The 12,636-nt window shown below is 46.2% G+C and overlaps 1 protein-coding gene across 31 annotated transcripts in view; it reads left to right on the top strand.

The window, feature by feature from the left end:
• Positions 1 to 5,312: 5,312 nt before the first annotated feature.
• Positions 5,313 to 12,636, top strand: part of OBSCN (obscurin, cytoskeletal calmodulin and titin-interacting RhoGEF) — a 462,171-nt gene continuing 454,847 nt past the window's right edge. For all 31 annotated transcript variants that reach the window (XM_075588062.1, XM_075588043.1, XM_075588055.1 and 28 more), the window contains exon 1: positions 5,313 to 5,579. The gene's annotated coding sequence lies outside the window, so the exon portion shown is untranslated. The remainder of the gene's footprint in view (positions 5,580 to 12,636) is intronic.

Raw genomic sequence — 12,636 nt, 5'->3', positions numbered from 1 at the left:
CACCTAAGCTTTTTTTCCGTGTCTTCCATATGTAGTTGTTTAAGATCGTCTCTGGCTTTTAAGAGTGACCTGAATAGATTTTTAGAGGGAGATGTTTTATACTCTTTTTCTAGTGATAGTAATTTGCATTCGAGGTCCTTGTATAATTGCATTTTATTGCACTTTTTATGCAACGCTATGGGGATGATTGTTCCTCTAATCGTTGCTTTATGCGCTTCCCATAGGGTTGCGCGTGATTCACCGGTGCCCTCATTCAGATTAAACAATTCCTCTAGCGACTCTTATCATCGCCTCAATTTTAGGGAATTTAGTAGAGTCATTCAGTCTCCATTGATTACTCCTTGGGACCAAAAAAGTTTTCTTTAGGAGAACTTCTATTGGGGCGTGAACTGACCATGTGATTGGGCCAATAAGTGTCTGTGAGATTCCCTGTAATACCACCGGGTACACAAAGACATGATCGATCCTTGAGTATGAGTTATCTGGAATAGAGTAGAATGAATAGTCCCCTTGGCCCTGGTGCTGGATCCTCCATACCGTACATCAACCAAGGAGTATTCTTTCATTATAGCTCTAAAGATTTTCCCCAGCCTATACGTATGTGCGGAATGGCTTCTACTGTCTGTGTTGGATTTATCTATATCTGGATGTTGCACCATGTTAAAATCCCTTGCAACTATCATGGCGCGTGGAGTGGAAACATCCACCATCTCTAGTAAAGAGGCCCTGTACTACTATACATCTTCCTTCTGTGCCCTGTGTTATTTGCTGCATCTGAAATGGAGCATCATGTTTTATAAGTACGGCCTCTTTGCGCTTCTTGTTTTGACAAGAAACGTGGTGTGCTTGTGGGAATGTCCCTCTGAAGGTACTAGGGCGGTCTGATGAGTCAAAATGGGTCTCTTGCATGTATATAATGTTTCCCTCTTTAATTCAGATACTGCGAGACGTTGTTTATAATTAGTATGTAGGCCCTTAGCATTTTTATTTATTTTGTATGACTGGCTAATTACTTTTGTTTCTTTGTCTTGTGTTTTCCTTCCCAAAGGAATATTGGGAAGACCGATGGCTGGAAGCCTGATCCTTTTTCCCTGCTTTCAACGGCCAGGTAAGGTTAAGCAATATGTTTATTAGGTGAGGGCTTGAAAGAGGGGGGGTGTGGAGGAGAGGGACAAAGGAAGTGATAGGGGGTATTAACTCCGGGGAAGAAGGGTAGGATAGCTATCCCACTTAATGCCAACTCTAATAGTTTGCTAAACTACAGGGGGTGGCACGGGTGCGAGGACGAGACTGCTCACCAGCCACCCTGTCCAGAGTAATGCACCTCTTTAATTCCCGATTGTGGGGTCCTTGTTCTCCACGGAACATCCCCTCCCTTCTCCTACCGAGAGAACCTGTTTTAATGTTCCTTACTGGACCCAGGAACCCCCCAATCCTCTGATCACTTAATCCCGCATAGCGGGTACAATATTTTAAAGAAAAACGCAACATTTTCAACAATAACAACAATGATAACAGCAACCATAATATACTTTAACATTATCAACCTTCCCACGGTATACATTGTAAGTTTATGTGTAATTGTCGAAATGCAATAACCGCAATCATTTGTGGAGGATTACTATTCTCTTAATTCTGTTCTTAACATCACTACCACTTTAAATACAGTTTGATTATTTACTGTAAAAGTGCACTTTGAACTCAAACAACATTCTACTGTTTCTTCTAATTACTAGCTTGGGGGAAATACAACATTTTTAGAAACATGCAAAGTTCATAGTAACTCCATCAGAACTGGGTACTATTTATTTCGGTCTCTATTTTGCCTCCCACTCTCTTCAAACATTCTAGTGTTCACTGTGGGAAGACGCCATGTTGTCTGGAGGGAGCACATGTCTGGACGAATTCCCTGTTTCGTGTAAGGGTTCCCTGTTCTAGGCCTATTAAGATACCATATTGCTCTTATTTTTAAGTGTCTCTTTCCAGCCCACGATAGGACCAAGGATGGCATACTGTAGGCAGTCTTCCCACGTGTTTAGTGTCTCCCCTCCAAGGGAGGCTTTCCTGAAGGGATAGGGAACGGTCTTACCTCAGCCATGGGTCAGGTCGAGATGCTGTCAAGTTTCTAGACTAATAAAGAACTCTTTTGGTTAGAGACTCAGCTATCTGCTGGGTCACATCGTGCTCACTCCTTTCCTGCTTCTCTGAAGCAGATTCTCTCCGTTTCTCGATGTGGGATGATTGTCGGAGTGTGGACCTCTTCTACCAAGTGTCCATCTTCCTCAGCAGCTCACTAGCACCAAGGGTTGCCACCACTCAGGGTTTGACCCGGAGACTCCGGGTTTCGGGTACTTACCTCCGGGTTACGGGTTTAGCCCGTCAATCTCCGGGTGGCGGCGCCTTCGGCATTCCCCGGCATCCTGCTGAAAAAAGTTGGAGGGGGAGTTGCCGCAGGATGCCGGGAGGCGCCGCCGCAGCACGCCGCCAAGTAAGGGAATTTTTGTTTTCGGTTTTCTCCGGGTTGGCCATCAGTTCGAGGTGGCACCCTGCTAGCACCCCAATTTTTTTCAAAGCCCTGATACAATGTTAAAAAAATTAAGTAGCAAAAGTGAAGTATTTTGAGCATGTCCTCTTACTCTCTCTCCAGTGCGGGGGTTCTCAACTCCAGTCTTCAACCCCCCCCCACCCCCACCAGGTCAGGTTTTCCCAGCTTCAGCACAGGTGGGACTGATCGAGCCACCTGTGCTGAAGCTGGTATATCCTGAAACCTGACCTGTTGGGGGGAGGGGGACCTGGGGACTGGAGTTGGGCGCCCCTGCTCCAGTATACTGCTGCCACATTCATTTGAATGGGAAGCACACTTACAGAATATATGAAGTGAGACCAATTGTCCGCTTCAGATTTGCCGAGGTGCAATGCAGAGCAATCGGAGTTACAGATTGCACATATTAGAATGGGATGCATCACCATGACTCTGGACCTACAGTATTAGGGGGCTATGTGAAGGATCTATCATTCAAAATGTCACCTCATTCCCCATCCCCAAAGAACGACAGGAGACCTGCATATTTGAGGGGAAAATCGACACAGGTTTTATTAAACCAATTTAACATACTGTACAACCATGAAAAAGACGGGGTCTTGCCAGGCTAGGGAACTCTGATTGAGCCACCTGTGCTGAATCTGGGATATCCTGAAAACCTGACCTTTGGGGTGGGTGGGGGGGAGAGACTTGACTACTGGAGTTGAGCACCCCTGCCCTCGCCTCCCAAGCTCCGCCCCACCCCCCCTCCTGTTCCATGACTCTGGACCTACAGTACTAGGGGGCTATGTGAAGGATCTATCATTCAAAATGTCACCTCTTTCCCCATCCCCAAAGAACGACAGGAGACCTGCATACTTGAGGGGAAAATGGCCACAGGTTTTATTAAACCAATTTAACATATAACCATGTTAAAGAGGGGGTCTTGCCAGGCCTGGCTAGGGAAGGCAGGGGAGGGGGGAGGGATTGCCAGTCTAGGCCAAAATGAACACCCGATACTGTGGCTTCCTACCCGATCGACATCTGCTGACTCAGCATCGTCACCCGGAACCAGATAACCAACCCGAGAGTAGGGTTGCCAGTTGTCCAGTAAAACAATAGAGATAATACTGGACATGTATGTGTCTGGTATTAACTCTCTGAACATAGTGACTTGACTGGCTTGGGGGGGCTACAGGATTTCCCAGAGATTGGAGAGAGGACTGTTGCTAGGGGGCTGGGCAGCTTTCTCCATCCTGATTGGCTGCATTGCCCAGCAGCAGCCATTCAGGAGCAGGTGTCAGGACCCTGGGGGTAGGGCTAAGGAGAGGAGGAAACAGCATGGAGCAGAGAGAGGTGTGTGTGTCTCAAGCGCGTCACACCTTTCACCATTATGTCCAGTATTTTTGGAGAAACCATCTGGCAACTCTACCAAAGAGGCTAGCCAACCCAGCAAAACCTTGAGCCCTTCCCCAGTTCTGATCTCCAATATTTAAGCTGAGGTCCCTCTGAAGTTAACATAGGCCTTAAAGACATGCCTGGCAAAACACCCCCACTACAATTATTCCCCCCCCCCTCTCTAGTCCGCAGCTGTGACAGACATTACCACCGTACAGCCCAGAATCACCCTCCCCCCACCCTCCAGCTCAACCACTATGAGCTATACAATGAACAGACTTTTACACCCCCAGATTTCAACTTAGTTTTTATTTGACTCGTGTCACTCTGTTTCTTTTCTCCTTTATATATATTTTTGATACCAAAACATATATATAAAGCATTACAAGACACAAAACCCACAGAACCAACCACAAGGGAGCAAATCACCACGGGCCCCAGAGGAAAAGGGGTGAGCTCCTGCCCCTCTCCTCTTCTCATCCCCTCCAGTGCTCAAACCTCCCCAACAGCTTGGGTTTTCTGGATATCCCTGCTTCAGCACAGGTTGCTCAATCCGAGGCTCAGTCGGAGATTGAGCCACCTGTGCTGAATCTGGGATATCCTGAAAACCTGACCTTTGGGGTGGGGGGGGGGGGGAGACTTGAGGACTGGATTTGAGCACCCCTGCCCTCACCTCCCAAGATCCCCCCCCCCCTGTCCCTCACTCAGGACAGACCCCTCTCCCCTACAAGCCCCTACTGTATTCACCAGGTTCTTTAACCCCTTACTTGCCAAGGGCTAGCCCCTTCTGGTCATATCCCCTTCCCCTAATAGTTCAGGGGCTAAGTTTTCGGTGCAGAGCTGTACATGTTCTCAACATATCCTGCAGCAGAAAAACCAACATCTTTGAGGTGGCTCCCTGGCTCCCTGATAAGCATAACATATGGGAAACTAGATGAACCCCATTTACTGACAGCAGTGCATTTATTTGCAATGTGCTGCCGCCAGCTCTTGGAGCAAATGGGTTACTATACATCTCCCTCCCTCAATTTTCAGTGCAGAAGTGCATGGATTGAGACTGAGGACAATCTTGAGTTTGTACACCTGCTCTTCCTTATGCTTGACCCCTCCTGATGGCCTAGCCTCTGAATAAATAAACAACCCCCAGTCCCAAAGGAAGATCTGACCCATCACTCACTACTCACAATTTGTCACTACACACAGTGCCCTGTGTGCCCTCCACCTCTGAGTCATATATCCCCGCGGTTGTGTGCAACTATGTTCTCTTCCCCCCCACCCCCCTTCCCTTTATCCGATGGAATGCTATCTCCACAGTAAGTGACACCAGGGCTATTTTGGAGCTGGAGCAGAGCAAAAACCCCAGGAAGACATCAGACACCCTCCCACCCACCCAGACGTCCATCAGCAGTGCTGGGACACCAGTCTCCTTCATCTGACTTTCTTTCTCTCTGGTGCTGGTGAGGAGGAGAGAAGGAGGTGGTGGGAGGGGGGAGCAGTATTTCCCTTGTCCCCCCAACCTGGATGTAGCACAGTGGGATTGTACAAAACCCAGGATCTACAGTCGTTTCGGAGAAGACCCCGAGGTTTGCGGGGGTCCCCAGGAGAGGGTTGGCTGCTGCTGCTGCTACACACACTAAGTTCTCAGGAACTCGGAGGAGAGGTATGGGAAGGGTCAGGGCTGTTATTTTTATGTGTATGTACTTTTTTTGGTTTGTTTATTGTAGCTACTTTATTTCATTTAGCATCATTGCAGGGGAAACTTGAAGGTTTTATTTATTCAAATATGTTATGCATGTATTTGCTATTTGTACACACAAATGTATGTGTTGGAAATATATTGTACACACACACACACACACACACACACACACACACACACACACACACACACACACACACACACACACACACACACACACACACACATACACACACACACACACACACACACACACACACACACACACACACCTGTACTCTATTGTAATACATTCTTAATTCTGTGTATAAGTATTTGTGTATTTGTGACCGTGTGTTAATATGTCAACTCCATAAACGGTTTGCATTGAATACACATATATACACATACAGTATTGGCCTCTGCTTCTGTTGCTTATATAACTTCTTAGATTGGAGTCATTGCTGGTTTCTGCATTTGTTTTGCAGTGTGTTGTAATGAGCTTTTGGCCTTTGCATTAGGGCTGATCTAGGTGATGTGTAGCCTTTGCATTAGGTTTGCTGTAGGTGGGATGTAGCCTTTGCATTAGGGTTGCTGTAGGTGGGGTGTAGCCTTTGCATTAGGTTTGCTGTAGGTGTGATGTGGCCTTTGCATTAGGTTTTCTGTAGGTGTGATGTAGCCTTTGCATTAGGTTTTCTGTAGGTGTGATGTAGCCTTTGCATTAGGGTTGCTGTAGGTGGGATGTAGCCTTTGCATTAGGTTTGCTGTAGGTGGGGTGTAGCCTTTGCATTAGGTTTGCTGTAGGTGGGGTGTAGCCTTTGCATTAGGTTTTCTGTAGGTGGGGTGTAGCCTTTGCATTAGGTTTTCTGTAGGTGGGATGTAGCCTTTGCATTAGGGTTGCTGTAGGTGGGATGTAGCCTTTGCATTAGGTTTGCTGTAGGTGTGATGTAGCCTTTGCATTAGGTTTGCTGTAGGTGGGGTGTAGCCGTTGCATTAGGTTTGCTGTAGGTGGGGTGTAGCCTTTGCATTAGGTTTGCTGTAGGTGTGATGTAGCCTTTGCATTAGGTTTGCTGTAGGTGGGGTGTAGCCTTTGCATTAGGTTTGCTGTAGGTGGGATGTAGCCTTTGCATTGGGTTTGCTGTAGGTGGGGTGTAGCCTTTGCATTAGGTTTGCTGTAGGTGTGATGTGGCCTTTGCATTAGGTTTGCTGTAGGTGTGATGTAGCGTTTGCATTAGGTTTGCTGTAGGTGGGGTGTAGCCTTTGCATTAGGGTTGCTGTAGGTGGGATGTAGCCTTTGCATTAGGTTTGCTGTAGGTGTGGTGTAGCCTTTGCATTAGGTTTGCTGTAGGTGGGGTGTAGCCTTTGCATTAGGTTTGCTGTAGGTGGGGTGTAGCCTTTGCATTAGGTTTGCTGTAGGTGTGATGTGGCCTTTGCATTTGGTTGTCTGTAGGTGGGGTGTAAGCTTTGCATTTGGTTTGCTGTAGGTGGGGTGTAAGCTTTGCATTTGGTTTGCTGTAGGTGGGGTGTAAGCTTTGCATTTGGTTTGCTGTAGGTGGGGTGTAAGCTTTGCATTTGGTTTGCTGTAGGTGGGGTGTAAGCTTTGCATTTGGTTGTCTGTAGGTGGGGTGTAAGCTTTGCACTTGGTTGTCTGTAGGTGGGGTGTAGGCTTTGCATTAGGTTTTCTCTAGGTCAGGGGTGCTCAACTCCAGTCCTCAAGCCCCCCAGGTTTTCAGGATATCCCTGCTTTAGCACAGGTGGCTCAAGCAGAGGCTTTGCTCAGTTGAAGCCTCTGCTTGAGCCACCTGTGCTGAAGCAGGGATATCCTGAAAACCTGACCATTTGGGGGTGGGGGGAGATTGGCCTTGAGGACTGGAGTTGAGCACCCCTGCTCTATGTGTGGTGTAGCCTTTGCATTAGGTTTGCTGTAGGTGAGGTGTAGCCTTTGCATTAGGTTTGCTGTAGGTGAGGTGTAGCCTTTGCATTAGGTTTGCTGTAGGTGGGGTGTAGCCTTTGCATTAGGGTTGCTGTAGGTGGGGTGTAGCCTTTGCATTAGGTTTGCTGTAGGTGAGGTGTAGCCTTTGCATTAGGTTTGCTGTAGGTGGGATGTAGCCTTTGCATTAGGTTTGCTGTAGGTGAGGTGTAGCCTTTGCATTAGGTTTGCTGTAGGTGTGATGTAGCCTTTGCATTAGGTTTGCTGTACTGTAGGTGGGGTGTAGCCTTTGCATTAGGTTTGCTGTAGGTGGGGTGTAGCCTTTGCATTAGGTTTGCTGTAGGTGTGATGTAGCCTTTGCATTAGGTTTGCTGTAGGTGTGATGTAGCCTTTGCATTAGGTTTGCTGTAGGTGGGATGTAGCCTTTGCATTAGGTTTGCTGTAGGTGTGATGTAGCGTTTGCATTAGGTTTGCTGTAGGTGGGGTGTAGCTTTTGCATTAGGTTTGCTGTAGGTGGGATGTAGCCTTTGCATTAGGTTTGCTGTAGGTGGGGTGTAGCCTTTGCATTAGGTTGGCTGTAGGTGGGGTGTAGCCTTTGCATTAGGGTTGCTGTAGGTGTGATGTAGCCTTTGCATTAGGTTGGCTGTAGGTGGGGTGTAGCCTTTGCATTAGGTTTGCTGTAGGTGGGATGTAGCCTTTGCATTAGGTTTGCTGTAGGTGGGGTGTAGCGTTTGCATTAGGTTTGCTGTAGGTGGGGTGTAGCTTTTGCATTAGGTTTGCTGTAGGTGGGGTGTAGCTTTTGCATTAGGTTTGCTGTAGGTGGGGTGTAGCTTTTGCATTAGGTTTGCTGTAGGTGGGGTGTAGCTTTTGCATTAGGTTTGCTGTAGGTGGGATGTAGCCTTTGCATTAGGTTGGCTGTAGGTGGGGTGTAGCTTTTGCATTAGGTTTGCTGTAGGTGGGATGTAGCCTTTGCATTAGGTTTGCTGTAGGTGGGGTGTAGATTTTGCATTAGGTTTGCTGTAGGTGGGGTGTAGCCTTTGCATTAGGGTTGCTGTAGGTGGGATGTAGCTTTTGCATTAGGTTTGCTGTAGGTGTGATGTAGCCTTTGCATTAGGGTTGCTGTAGGTGGGGTGTAGCCTTTGCATTAGGGTTGCTGTAGGTGGGGTGTAGCCTTTGCATTAGGGTTGCTGTAGGTGGGGTGTAGCCTTTGCATTAGGGTTGCTGTAGGTGGGGTGTAGCCTTTGCATTAGGGTTGCTGTAGGTGGGGTGTAGCCCTTGCATTAGGTTTGCTGTGGTTGGGCCGAGCTGATTCCTTCCCCAGCTTGGTGCCAATCTGTGGCTGAGAGCTGTGAGTCCTTCAGGCTGCACGTCTACAAATGGCCATACAGAGAGACGGAGTCTGACAGCTGGGGCTATTTTAGGAAGCGCGTCTCACTGGAGTGGAGTGTTAACTCCATGGTGCCTAACAACTGATAAATCCCTCACTGTGAACTGCAGCCCGAGCACTGATAAACCTGTTGTTTATTTAACCTCAGCAGTGCCACAGTGGCCTGAAGCATAATGCTATTGCTCCCTCATTAGTGCAAACAACATCGACAAATAGCTTCAGGGGTGGCCAACTCCAATCTTCAAGGGCCACCAACAGGCCAGGTTTTCAGGATATCCCTGCTTCAGCACAGGTGGCTCAATCAGTCCTTGCTTCAGCACAGATGGCTCAATCAGTGGCTCAGTCTTTGACTGAGCCACTGATTGAGCCACCTGTGCTGAAGCAGGGATATCCTGTAAACCTGGCCTGTTGGTTGCCCATGAGGAGTGGAGTTGACCACCCCTGGCTTAGTGTACTTCATCGCCCCTCCGCAGCGCTGGCTGTATCTGAAATGCAATACAGTAACTACTGAAAAATCACCGTGTTGCTGCTGCTGCTGCTGCTGCTGCTTCTGCATTAATGTATAATTGACATTTCAAATGTCAGAGGGGCTTCGGGACCGGAAATAGGCAGCAGGGAAATACTTGAACCCCACAAGGTTTATGAGCCTACTTTCGTCACCCCGTGGAAATTAGAACAAGAGAGACGGGCAGAACAGAGCGACCAGAGAAGAAAATGTTTTTCTGTTTCATTTAGTTCCCAATCATGTGCTAAGCGGTCTATATATAACCAGCATCACCAATGCACGGTCTTCTGCTACCGTGGCACTTTATAGCTTTTTAAAGGGGCAGTGCAACCCACCCCTGTGTTTTTAAATCAATATATCAGTGTAACTGGTTTGCTAGAAAAAATTCAATTGCCCTCAAAGTAACTGCGTTCGTAATTATTGTGAAGAATTTATATGTAGTGCTTCTTGTAGGGAACACACTGTGTTTAAGCATATCAGCTAATTATATGGGTGTTTGGCTAATGATGAGACAATTACTTGAGCTAATGATGGGACAATTCCAGAGCTGAGCTGTGTGGATGACTAACTAATGTCTTTTGGTAGCTCCAATGTTTGCCAAAAATGGTAAGAACCCCTCCACAGTATTTATCTTGCCTATGAAATGTTAAACAAAAATAAAAATAAAAAAGATTGTAAAATACTTGATAAAAAAAAAAAAGGTGTTAATGAACGACATGTTACATAGTTACATAGTAGATGAGGTTGAAAAAAGACGTAGGTCCATCAAGTTCAACCTATGCTAAATTTAGACAACAGATACTTTATCCTATATCTATACTTACTTATTGATCCAGAGGAAGGCAAACAAAAACCCCCATCATTTAACATGTCACTGTCCCTCATTCACTTTCATCCTAGGTAGGGTGAGCCTTTTAAGTGTGTGGTGGGTCATACTCAAGTTAAGACAATATTGACAAAGCCTCTTAGGAGTTATTTACTGAAGTCTCCGGTCTGCCAGATGGGGGCAAACCCCAGTGCAAAGGAATTGCACCCGGTATATTAATGGAAAACATAATTGTGGTGCTGCTTATTGCACTGGTTTTACACTATTTCGCTGTAAACAATTCGTTGTTAATTTATTTGACATCCCCACCATTGCTCATAATAATGTTCTTTGGTCGTGATTTTTAAAAAACATTATGCAAAATGTACGTTCTAAAACTGCAAAGGAGACACCCATTAAAAAAAATTCTAGATATAAATCCAGATTTAAATCTAGAATAAAGTGTAGATCTGTAAATAAAAAAATAATGGTATTCCATACACCGCTCATACCATCGGGTACCATGCTCCTTCAGATATTATAGTTAGCTAATTGACTCACGTACACTACAGGCAGTCCTCGGTTATCCAACGGAATCCGTTCTGGAAGTAGCGCTGGATAGTGACACCGTTGTAAAGCGAGGCCCGTATTAATCAGTGGCGGTGAGCGTCGGATAACGAATTCCGGTGTCGAAAAATGGCCCGTAGGGTTGCGCTGGATATGCCATGCATTGTAAAGGGAAACGTTGGATAGCGAGGACTACCTGTTTGAGTAAAATGGCCACGTTTTAAGAGGTTTATCTCATTGAAGACTATGGGCAAATGTGTGTAAGAAGGGGGTTCTAGCCAAGTGTATTGGGGTAACGAATGTGCTGGCTCTGCTTTTTAAGAGGGTGATCCCATTGAAGTGGACAGGGGTAAGTTATGTTTGTAACAGGGCGTCTCTCCGAGTCATTCATAGTAACTGATGCATATACGGATATTACATTACTCAATAAGAGGGTGTTCAGTGTAGTTGCCCATTAGGAAGGCTGTATGGTAGTCGATGTGTCTAGGAGGTGTTCGGTTTAAGGTTTAATGATGCTATAAAGTCTATAATGGGACATGTACTTAATGTATGTGAACGGCCAAGCGCAATAAGGGAAGGATGAGTCATCTCCTTTGAGTGTTATTGCTGGTTGATGCTGCCTATGGATGTACTATAAATAAAGCATATTTGATTGATTTACTTCACACTAGGATTATTGTTAATATTGCATAGCTTGCCAAACTCAACCGTGATCAGAAAAACATGTGCAAATGTGGACACACCCATTAGCTACAGTTGTAATTGAACCTTTATCCCATTACTCACATCTCATTGACTTTTTTAAAATGTGAATTTGTGGTGTAGCGTTCACTATCTTGCTATTGATGATAAATGCTGCACCATATCCACACTAGTATTGATTTTCATAGGTGAACTGTCTAGCTTTGCTTGGCAAAGAATGCTGGGTAGCTGTGTTGGTCCAGTCTTCGATGAAGTAACAAAGGAGGGAGAGGGAGTAGGTGGTATGGAAACCTTTTATTGGACCAACAAGTAGTTGATATGGTACGATCTTTCAAACCTCTCGAGGTCCTTCATCGGGTATACTGCTGTTGGGCTCTGGATGATCTGCTTTATCAATTAATAAAATATAAAAATAAATACATGCTTGGGTGAAATTTAACTTACAAATGCAAAACGGCCTTGTCAGCTGGAGCCTTCTGGTATTATCATGTCATTCGATATTTCACGATACTGGGTGTATCTAGGTTCCATGGAAATACTTCATGTACGGATTCCAGGGGCTCACGGCATAAGCTTGTGTAGGCCTTATGGGAATTTCTAAAGTCGGAATCACAAACTTCCCAATTGTGTGACCTTCAGAGGACAGAACATTTTACTTTTGGGCCTTCTGTGCTGATAGAGCCTTTGTGTTTTACATATATTGTTATCTTCTACGGCAGGGGAGCGCAAACTTTTGCTGCTACGCCCCCTGTCTTGTTTACCCCCCCCCCCCTACCTTGCATCCGCGTAAAATGATGCTGCGGGGTCGTGATGTCACATGACCCGCGACATCATTTGCCATGGCGACGCGTCACACAGCCGGCTGAATCTCGGTAAGTGGAGTGTTGCAGGGGCCTCACGCGATCCACCGGCATTTAATTTAAATGCCTTGGGGAAGAGCCCGGGGCCTCTGCAACCGTCTGCGCCCCCCCCAGAAAAATCTCCTACCGCCCCTGTGGGGCGCACACCCCAGCTTGCACATCGCGGTTCTACGGTATAAAATATAAACATAGAAATGAATGGCAGATAAGGGTCACTTTGTGCACCTAGCCTGATTATTATAAATATTATCATTTATTTATTACAGGCCAACATTCCGTAGCG

Source organism: Ascaphus truei, chromosome 2 (assembly GCF_040206685.1).
Source record: "Ascaphus truei isolate aAscTru1 chromosome 2, aAscTru1.hap1, whole genome shotgun sequence".
Classification (NCBI taxonomy): Eukaryota; Metazoa; Chordata; class Amphibia; order Anura; family Ascaphidae; genus Ascaphus; species Ascaphus truei.
Note: the sequence above shows the minus strand (reverse complement) of the source record. Positions and strands in the feature narration are given on the sequence as shown.